This window comes from Hyperoodon ampullatus, assembly GCF_949752795.1.
Source record: "Hyperoodon ampullatus genome assembly, chromosome: 11".
NCBI classification, from domain to species: domain Eukaryota; kingdom Metazoa; phylum Chordata; class Mammalia; order Artiodactyla; family Ziphiidae; genus Hyperoodon; species Hyperoodon ampullatus.
Genome location: NC_136924.1, coordinates 38545532 through 38556387, shown reverse-complemented (window position 1 = coordinate 38556387; position 10856 = coordinate 38545532).

The window sequence follows — 10856 nt, the reverse complement described above, 5'->3', positions numbered from 1 at the left end:
CTAGCTGTGTCCTCTCCTCCCCATGGTCCTCCCAGACCCCGACCTCTCTCGGGTGGGTGCCGTCAATGCTTCTTCCTCTGGGCACCCCCAGCTCTTGGTGAGTCCCTCCATATGGCTCTCAGCATGGATCGGCAGGGGGCAACATGCTTCCACGTCGACCCCCCCACCAGACTGGAAGCTCTGGCCAGCTCAGTGATCTTTGAGGAATGAACGCCGGGGAGTCTGTCAGAAGCAGATGAACCGTAGCTCCTTAGAGGGGCTCTCAGAACCCCATGGGAATCTGTGAGGAGTGGGAAATCACAAGCCTCCTGCTTCCTTGGGGTTTCCTGCTGGTGAGCAGGGTTCCCTGGCTTGAAGCGCTGAGGACCAGATTTGCTCCCGGGTACCTGCAGGCCTTGTCCCTCAGCCATTGCGTTCAGGGGCCAAGGTCCCACCTGGATTTGTTGGGGCAGTGATGGTGGACACTCAAGTGGAGGGGCCTTCCTACCCTGTCCCTGGGGCCCCTAGCCCCCTCTGCCCCATCAAGCCCACCCCCACCGGCCTCCTGGGGAACAGGGAGAGTTATGTCAGGCCCTCTGGCCAAGTGCCAGGTCTCCCCATGGAACTATAAATTGACCTGTCGGGAGAGGGAAGAGATTAATGTCGGCCATCTTCATTAGCGTGTCCCCCGGGGTGACGGCATCTGCCCTGAGCTGGCTGATTGGAGAGGGTGTGAGTGAGTGAGGGGATTGGGGGGTTTGCACTCCCCGCAGAAAGGCAAGGTGCAGGGGCCAGGGCCTGCCAGAGAGCCGCGGCCTCCTCCTACTGTTAGAAGGGCCGTCCCTCTGGCCTCTGCTCCTGGCAGCAGGCGTGCGCTTTGATGGAGGACCTGTGTGCTAATTGGGAGCAGAGATGCGCGCCCTGCAGCTCCGCGGGGCTCCCAGGCTGACACCACCAGCTCAGCAGCATCCGTGGGGCCTTCATTAGAGGCCTTTCCCCTGACCAGAAAGGAGCCAGCTGGGGGGGGCGGGGGGACCTTCCCGCCTCACCCCCTCCCTCTCCCCCTCCCCTTCTCCTTCTTTACTGTGTTGGTGATGGGCAAGGAGGCAGCTTTGGAGCGTGGAATGGATGATGATAATGGGAAGATCAGAGGGATTTGAGACCTGTGCAACCTGATGAACACGTGACCTGGGGTTAGGCCCTCTACTGCTCTGCCCCCGAGTGTCCTCATCCATGGGATGGGCATGCTCCTGTCCCCTGGGGTGGGTGGGGTCAGACAAGGGAACACGTGTGGATTTGTCTTTGGAAACGAGGACAAGTCAGAGCCTGCGGCTGAGGCACAGACTGTAGTCCAGGTTTCTGGGTCCTAATCCTTGTGCTCCCGCCTCCCGTGAGGCCCTGGGCTCTCCAAACCTCATTTTCCTCCTCTGGAATGGTTGAGGGCCAAGGCTGGTCTCATGAGGCGGGAGTCCCTTTGTGCGGACAGAAACAGCCTCCTCACTGGGTGGGGGCTGCTGTGGGAAGTGACCGCAGTGGCAGGTCAGGAGGCAGGGGCTTGTTCCATCATTCGTTAACTTACTCGTTCATTCATTCATTCAGGACACGCCTCCTGCACTGCCGTCTTGTACTCACAGGGGGGTTGAGAAGTGGCTTCACCCTCTGGAGGCCTCCCTGGGCAAACAAACCCAGGAGCAGATGAGCTGCTAGAACCCCTAGAAGGGACCCTCCCCAAGCCTGGGGCTATCTGGAAGTCTCTAAGGGGACACCTGTGAGGTAGAGATGGTGCAGTCTTTCCTTGCAGGCCTCATCTGCACTAGACTCTGATATGGGGCATCCAGCTAGGCACCAAGTTCCTGGTCTCCTGAGTCCCCCAACCAGGCTGTTGACCAGCGTGGGAGCAGGGGATGCTTTGCTCAGTGTGCAGGGACCGAGACCCTCTCTTCACACCCACTCCTGTCGCCCAACGTTTCCTGTGCATCTAGGGGTGGGGGGAGGGGGGGTGAGCCCGACTTGGTTCCTGGTATCACTGGCCTCCAGTCTGGATCTGGGACTGGGTTCCATGAGCAGCCGGCTGGCTAAGTGCCTGCTCGAGGCTGGGGGTAGGCAGCAGTTGGATCAGGGGTACGCCATGGAATTGTTGAACGGTTCGGTCTGTGTCACTCACCAGCTGGGGGTCACTGTGTAAAGCATTTGACTTCACTTCTCCAAGCCTCAGTTTCCTCATTTGTACAATGGGGATGGCACTTTGCTATGTGCTGGACGCACGCCTGGCTCAGAGTGGAGCACACTGAGTGCTGTTGCGTGGTCATTTCTGCCTTAGGCAGCTGCCCCAACTTCTGTTTGCTCCCCAGAGAACCCTGATTAAGTGGAGTGTGGGCTTCTCTGCGGCCCCAAATCTCTCTGTCAACCGTCCAGGGGGTACCAAGTACCCACTGTGCACCGTGGAAGGTTTGAACAAAAAGCACATGGTTTTGGAGTCAAAAACCCCAGCTCTGAGTCTTTGCTCTGTAGCCAACCAGCTGTGGGGACTTGGGCACATCACTTAACCTCTCTGTGCCTTCGTTTTCTCACCTGGAGCTGAAATGAGATGTAAACTGAAAACCACAGTGCAGATTGCATTGCTAAATAAGCGCCCACCTAGTGCGGAGGATGGAGTGCTGGACCGAGAGCCTGAGCCCGGGGTGGTGCTCTGGCCCTCTCGGCCTTGCATTGTGACTTTAGGCAAGACTCTTGGACACATCTGTGAAGGGGAGCTGTGGCATCTGCCTGCGTCACAGAGCTCTTCTGAGAATGAAAAGCCGTGTGGGGTCTGGGCAAAGGGGCTGCTCACAGGAGGGCTAAAAGGTCTGGATGCTTTCTTGGAATGACCCTGTTTCCCCAGAGGTGGTTGACCTCCTGGGGCCCTCATTTCCTGTCTGGAAAATGGGAGCAGACACCCTGTTCACCGTGGTCCTTAGATCTCTCTGATGCTGTGTTTAATCAGAATTTTAGCCATTCTGTTTGTAATGGATCTGCATGGGCTCCAGCCCGATGTAATATGAGATGTGTTGAAATATACTGTCATCCGACTTCAGTATATTAAGATGGCCCTTTGAAAGTCGCATGTTGAGAGGCAGATGATGAAGAGGTGCCTATTGTTGCCGCCTCGCTGTGCCCAGCCCGTCCCGCCTGGCAGACTCAGTCGCCGGAGCTGGCAACATGGCTGTCTGCCTCCGCCTTCCCAAGCAGGCAGGAATCACTAACGCGTTAGCAGTTTCATTAAGCCTCTCTCCAGCCTCCCCGCCTCCCTCCCGGGCCTCCTCGGTAATTATTTTCCCAGCCCTTCCACTCGCAGCCCCTTAGCGAGCTCTTTGGAATTGGCTGAGTGGCCGCCGCAGGCTGGGCTGCTGGGACTGGGCTCCGCAGGGCACCCCCACCACCCCCGCTGTGGGCACCCCCCTTCAGACCTTCTGCATTGCCATTTAAAGCTTTGTGTCCCCCTGAGGCCTCCGTGAAAATGCAGATCTGCTGCCTGCCAGGGGTGACGGTTAACCCATTATTACACACCCGGCACGTGTAGACTCCTCTGTGCAGCAGACCTCCGTCCAGTCAGGCAAAAAGTTTCTCAGGCTGCCCTCTGGGGCTGTCACTGAGTAGGCAGCAGGGAACCAGCTGTGAGGGAGATACGATTCCTTGTCCTGCGAAGCTGTGAGCATCCAGGGACCTGGCTGGGTAGACAGAACCCACAGCACAGGGATGCATGGAGACTGAGGGGGAGGTGTGTCCAGAGTGGGACCGGGGCCTGAGAGGCTTGTCTTCCTGGCACCTACAGGTCCTGGGACCCACAGCCTTCCACCACCCAGGGTGAGCCCAACACCCCATCCTCCTGGTCACAATGATTGGTTGAGAAATGAGCACATGGCCCATCTGAGCCTATCAGAGGCTTTCCTGGAACTTTGACTTAGAGCCTGTGGGGGAGGTTGATTTGGCTATGGTTGCTGAACCCAGAGGGTGTGCATATGGGACCTCCGGCTACCCTCTTGCATGACCATATCTAGGGTGGAAACTCTCCAATAAGGTCCTCACATGGAGGGAAGGAAAGCTGAGATGAAAGTATATATTACTTCATTTGGGCCTCTGGATTCAGCTATGCCTGAAACCACCCCTGGAGTTTTCAGTTACATAAATAGATGTGTCCCCTTTTTGGCTCAAGCTCTCTTGAGTTGATTTCTTTCTCTTACGACCAAAAGAATCCTGATGGATGGGAAAAAACAGGCAGGATTTTACAAAAGAGGTGACATTTTGAGTTGGGTCTTGAAGGATGAGTAGGAGTTTGTGCAACAGAGAAGAGCACTTAGGCTGAGGGAACAACAGGAGTCAAAGGCATGGAGATGTGAAAGTGCAGGATATGGGGGACGCTAAGTACTGCCTGTGGCACCAGGGCTTGTAAGCACAAAGGACAGGAAAGGAGGTGAGGGATGGAAGCTGATGCGAGGCAGTGAATGAGGAGGGGTGTAGACTGAAGGTGCTGAGGACTGTGGAGAAGACGGTCAGGAGCTGGAGGCATGGGCTTGGGCAGGTCAGAGAAGGTGCTGTGGAGAGGGTAAGTAGGACTTTGCTGGCAGAGAAGGGTCAAGGAGGACATCCTGGCACAGTGTGAGTCTGGGAATCAGAGTGAGAGGAGGAGCCCCAGAGTCAAGGCTGGAGAATTAGGCAAAGGCCAGATCACAGGGGCCTTGGACACAAGGCCGCAGCATCCAGAGGGTCCCGGGAGCCCCTGATGTGGTTAGGTCCAGCTGTACCATGGAGACTGACAGTTGATGGACTAATTTGTTGAACGGATGTATGGAGTACCTACTATATGCCAGGCTCTGAGGACACAGCAACTGACCATTCAGACACAGCCACAGAGTCAAGCACCTCCCAGGCTGATGGGGAGACAGACAATGAACCAGGAAGTAGGTACATGAGAATGTGAAAGAGTGAAGTGATGGTGACTGGAGTGTGGGTACCATTGGCCAGGGTGCTCTGGGGGAGGCCTCTCTAAGAAGAGGCATTTGAGCTGAGACCTGAAGGACGAGGAGGGCCAGTCATGGGAAGATCAGGGGGAAGAGCATCCCAGGCAGAGGCAGGTGCAAAGGCCCTGTGGCAGTTCTGAGTTTGGCCTTTCAAGGGGCAGAAAGGAAGGGGCTTGGGCTTTATTCTCCCTGTGATTGGGAATCTTTAGAGGGTCTCAGGAGCAGGGCTGGAGGCAGAGACAGAGGGAGGAGGGAGATGGCAGTGGGGCTGGAGCTGAGAGAGTCCATGTGGTTTGAGGAGGTGGGAGAGAGGAGGCCAGGAGAGGGCACCAGTTTCTGGACAGAATACCTGGGGGCGGGGGTGGAGGTTTGCGGAGATGAGATGCCTGGAGCAGGCCTAAGTTGGGGAACATCTAGGTGAAGGGGTCCAGGGGCAGCTAGAGCTGGTGGTGGTTAAAGCTGAAGTTGTCCAAGGGGAGGGGAGGTGGGCGCCAAGGCCTGGCCTGGGCCTGGAGAGAGGAAGGGCGTCTGGAGTGGCTTTTCGCACGTGACCACCCCGCTGTGCCAGGGTGTGCTGGTATGGGATGTGAGAGCTGTCTGCTGGCCTGAACACAGCCAGTTCTTGCTGCCACCACTGCCACCACCACCTGCCCGCCTCCCGTAGGTCCTGGCTGCAGCACATGAGTGACATAGCCTGCTGTCCATAGCTGTGCCACCCTCTGCAGTGAGAAGCTCACCCAAGCTGCTCTGTCTCTTGGTGCCAACTCGTTTGCTCTGCTGGAGGAGGCCATGGTAATGGGGCCACAGACTGCAGCCTGCATGGGTGGTCGACAGCTCCCTGACCGAGAGGCGGGCATCCAGGACTGTGCTCCTGGTGCCTGTGGGCTGGGGTGTCAGGCTGGCCTAGGCAGGGCTGGTACGTGATCTGGATGCTGGGAGACCCCTGCCCCAGAGCTGGAGCCCTGCAAAGAGCCCCCGGCACCCTCTCCGGGACCCTCCTGGCCTCCCAGTCTCACACTCTGTGTTCCTCTCACGCTCACTGTGTGCACCTAGAGATCCCCAGAGCCCAGGTCTTTCTTGCCATCAGGCTCTTGGCTTTGCTGTGCCTTCTGCCTGAAACACTTCCCCATTCCCTCCTCCCCCCACTCAGATCAGGGGTAACATGCCCCTGCTGTGTTCTAACAACCCCTGGGCTTTTCCCTCTGCAACATTTATTCAGCAAATTGATTCACTTAATAAGGATATTGAGGCCCTGCTATGCACAAGATACTGTGTTGGGGGGTGAGGTGTGGGGAGTGATGCACTTGTGAATAAAACAGGCCAGGTCCCCACCCTCTCAATATGGCAGGAAAGACAGTCACCTAGTAAACAAGCAAAAACATGTCTGGTGCCAGATTGTGGGCAGAGCTATGTAGGAGAGCTGAAGGATGCTGTGTGGGGGGTGGGGGAGGGCACTAATGGAGGCAGAGTGGTCAGGGAGGCTTTTATCCAAGACCTCAGGGAAGAGAAGTGGCCAGCCATGGGAGGTGTAGGGGGAGAGCATTCCAGGCGGGGCTCTCTGCTTTTCTGTGTCTCCCTCACTCCACATGCTTCATGGGAGCCAGCGCAGAGCCGCGGTCTTCACTGGGGCTAAGCTGATTTGCGTAGGGTTCCCAGGGTCAGGGGTGGTGTGTGGTGGCCTGTGGAGCCCAGATCCCGGGAACGTAGGCAGAGGCCAAAGCCAGGTTCGGGTGTGGGCCTGGGAGCGTGCAGCTGGGTTGTGCACCCAGCCAGGGTCTGAGTGTGAGCCCGGGATGGGCACGGCCTCCTGTGAGATAATGCCTGTGAAGGGCTTGACAGACAGACAGGAATGAGGAGGCTGCAAGCCTGGGATTAGATCCTGCTCCCCTTAGAGGCTGTGAGACCAGCCTCAGGCAATCACTGAATTTGAGCCTCCATATCCTCATCTGTAAAATGGGCATGACAATGCCGCCTCCTTCATGAAGCTGTGGATTAAATTGGATAATATTTAGTGCAGCACTTGGCACAGGACAGGTACTGGGTGTATTGCCCTTACCACTGTGCTTATTGGCACTTGCTGAGTGAGTAACAGACAGAGCTGTTGTTAATTTGGAATCTGTGTCACAGCAGCTTTGTTCAGCATTCTCCCTCCAGCTCCTAGAACAGTGCCTGTGACACACAGTGGGTTCTTTGTTGGTGTTTGTTGACTGACTGCCTGACAGAATGAAATAGCCATGAGTGAGCAGCCCCCAGGTGGCAGGGAAGACAGGGCACAAACTACACTGGCTTCCCCTTCTGGGAGCTTGGGCTGTGCCTGGTAGGCTGACCACTGGGATCCTAGCCATCCGGATAGTCCTGGAACACCACACCTCTCCAAGCCTCAGTTTCCTGCTCTGCAAAATGGAGCTGAAGGTGATCCTGAACCCTATGACCCATCCTCGGTCGTTGGCAGACTCATGAGAAAATGATACTAAAAGGGCCCCGAGGATAGCTGAGCCCGCAGGAAAGTTGGCAATGACACCATCTGATTTCCCAAGGCTGCCCAAGGTCTCTGGGGGGCCAGTGAGACGTTCAAACTCCAGACAGGGAGCCAGGCCTCTCCCTACCTCCAGAGGCCCCTCTGATGTCAAGGGTGACATTGAATCAGCTTTGTTCAGGGCCTCACAGAGCCCATTCCACAGGAGTCTGTCCTAAGCTCCAGCTCCAGGCAGGGGCCCGCCCCTCAGCCTGGGTTCCCACTGCCCCCGTGCCCATTGTCCTGAATCCTAGTGGGCCCTGGAGGAGCCACCATGGTGGGTTGGCATTCCTACTGGAGGGGAGGCCCCGGGCTGGGCCTGGCACGTTCAAAGTAGGTGCCCAGAAAGGGCCTACTCTGTGCCTGTAAAGGTGGGTAACTGGAGGGCTGGGCTTGGCCTCAGTCCTGCTGTGTGTGGCCTTGGGCACTAGGTTGCTGGTTCAGTACCTACTGTGTGCAGAGCTGGCAGAGACGCCTGAGAACCATGGGTGCCACCCTCTGAATTATTCTTAGGCTTGTGGCTGGGAGGAGGGGGACTCAAAGGTGCCTGGGTATGAGGGTTTTTACCCCTTTTTCTCTGTTGCCCCTGAGCCAGATGGAGATACTGGCCCCTTGCAGATGGGGAAACTGAGGCCCTCAGAGGGCCAAGGTGTAGGGGAAGCCTGATGTGTCTCTGCTTGGGCGTGCCCTGCGTTCTCGGTGCACTGGCTGTCGGCTTGCCAGGCTTGCGCACAGCTGAGGTACACACCATCCTCTTCAACCCTCTGTTTCACAGAGGCAGAAACAGACTGAGAGAGGCCGAGCGGCTGAGCCAGGATTTGTTCTTATTTACTTTGTTTCTGCAGGTATAACTTAATACAGGAAAGTGCACCAATCCTCGGTGTACAGAGGGATAGATTTTCACATACACGTGTAGCCTTGTAACCCCCATCCAGGTCCAGACCTAGAAGTTTCCCAGCACCCCAGGAGGCTCCTTCGCACCCCTTCCAGTCACCGTCCACCTGCCACCGACAGTCGCCCACCTGGCGTTAACAGTGGAGGCTGGCTTTGTCCGTCTCTGCTTTTCACATAAACAGAATCGCGTCTGCCTCCGGTGTCTGCCTCTTTGGTTCAGCGTGACGTCTGGGCGAGTTGTCCGTGCTGTTGATCTAGCAGAAGTTGGCAGAACTGGGATTTGAACCCTCCCAGTGACTGCCCACGGCACCGAGAGAACACTCCTGCTCACAACCCTCCGGTGGCTCGCATCGCCCTTGGAAGAAAGATCCAAATCCTCCCCCAGGGCTTGCTCGTGTCGGCTCCTGCCCCTGTCACTGCCCCCCAGGCTCATAGACGGGTGGGCCTTTTCAAAAACCCTAAGCTCCTTCGTATCTCAGGGCCTTTTCACATGCTGTTCCTTCCTCCTGCCCACCCTCAGCTTCCTTCCAGTGGCCACCTGGAGCGTCACCTCCTCCAGCTTGCCTGCCTAGACTTCCCCTGACCAGGCTGGGCCCTCCTGCTGGATGTCACGAGGCTAGTTCAGCTTTTTCTTCACTGCCCATGTCATTTGTAATTAATTGTCTGTTAAGCACCTGCTTCCCCCACTAGACAGTAAACTCCAGGAGGCAGGGATGGTGTCTCGGGTTCACGGCTGCGTCCCCGGCGCCATTCATTGATTCATTCACCTATCCTTCTCATCATCTGTTCATTCAGCAAATACGGAGTGCCTGCCATGCTGCAGCCTCTTAGCTAGTATTTGTTGAATGAGTGAATGGGTGGATGAATGAATGAATGAATGAATATCCATCTGCCTCCAAAGCCCATACTCTTTCCACTACATTCCATCATCTCTGTTACTGCCTCTGTGGGGCTCAGTTTCCCCTGTTGTCAGATGAAGGCACCAGGCCTGCCCCTTCTAGCCACGTCCTGATTTTGAGGCTGTAGGGCAGATGGGCTGGCTTTGGTTGGCAGATGCCCGGGGGCAGCCCAGCTGAGCGGGGAGGTGATTGCAGGCTAGAGGACAGATTCTGCCCCAGACAGCAATGCCTGCTCAAGTGCTGGCCCCAGTGCTTGGCGGGGTGCCTTCCACACCTGTGTCACCAGAGCCTGTGATGGCCCTACTGGGGCTCAGGGCTCAAGGCTCAGGGCCATCAAGGGGCTTGCCAAGGCCATGTGGCCAACCCAACCTCTGAGCTCCAGGCTTGGCCTGCTAGGCCTGGAAGGGAAGGAAAAAGTAGGGTTGGCTGGGCACGGGAGGCAGTGGGAACAAGAGTGATGGGGGCCTGGGTTTGAGCGTGGCTGCACCCCCTTACAGCTGGGTGGCTTCCCTTCATGAGCTCAGTTTCCCCAGCTGTAAGAAATGGGAGTGACAGTCACAATTGTCCCACCCTAATGGGGCCTCTGAGGTTCACAAGATCTTGGGAAGCATAGGGTAGGTCTCTGTGAGGCTGGCCTTCTCCAGGGCCCGCCAGACCGGGCCTCGGCTGGGAGCCATGTGGGAGGTGTGCAGCGCGAGGTGGCGCAGCGGCTGAGCGGCTTGTCAGCCAGGCGGGCGGGTGTCCTGGGGCCGGCTTTGATTAGTTCAGGTTGACAGTCGCGCTCCGCGGCGCTGCCAGGAGGGGAGCCCGTGATTACCCTAATGAAGCTTGAACGCAGTTTGTCATCCAAACAGCTGGTTCGGAGCTGCGCTGCTGCCAGCTGCCCAACTCAGCCGTGCAAACACACACCCAGCACCACGCGAGCCCCAAGTGGCCCTGCCACCGAGGTGACCAGGAGAGGAGGCAGTGGCCCTGGGCGGGCTGTGGGTCAGTCCCAGGGCGGGTGGGATGGGCCACCCAGGGGTGGGGGACTGTCAGAGCCTTGGACAATGGAGCAGGGCAGCTTCTCAGGACACTTAGAGGGCAGCCCCCTGACTCTAGACCTCAGTTTCCCCATCTGTGAAGTGGGTGTTCCTTGCAGCTTTAAGTATCAAGAGTTCAGATCGATGAGTCACATCCTCTGGGAATTCTTCTCAGACCCTGCAGGCTGAGTCAGAGGCCTTGACAGGTATCCACAGCCCTCAAGACAGGCCCCGTGGGACTTCCCTGGTGGTGCAGTGGATAAGACTCCGCGCTCGCAATGCAGGGGGCCTGGGTTCGATCCCTGGCCAGGTAGATCCCACATGCACACCGCAACTAAGATTTCACATGCTGCAACTAAGGAACCTGCGAGGTGCAACTAAGGAGCCCACCTGCTGCTACTAAAACCCGGTGCAACCAAAATAAATAAATAAATATTAAAAAAAAAAAAAAAGACAGGCCCCATCACCCCTATGGCCCTGTGTTGTCACTGAAGATCTGGACGGTTGTCCTTGTGTCTCATTCATTCATTCAACAAATATTTATGAGAAC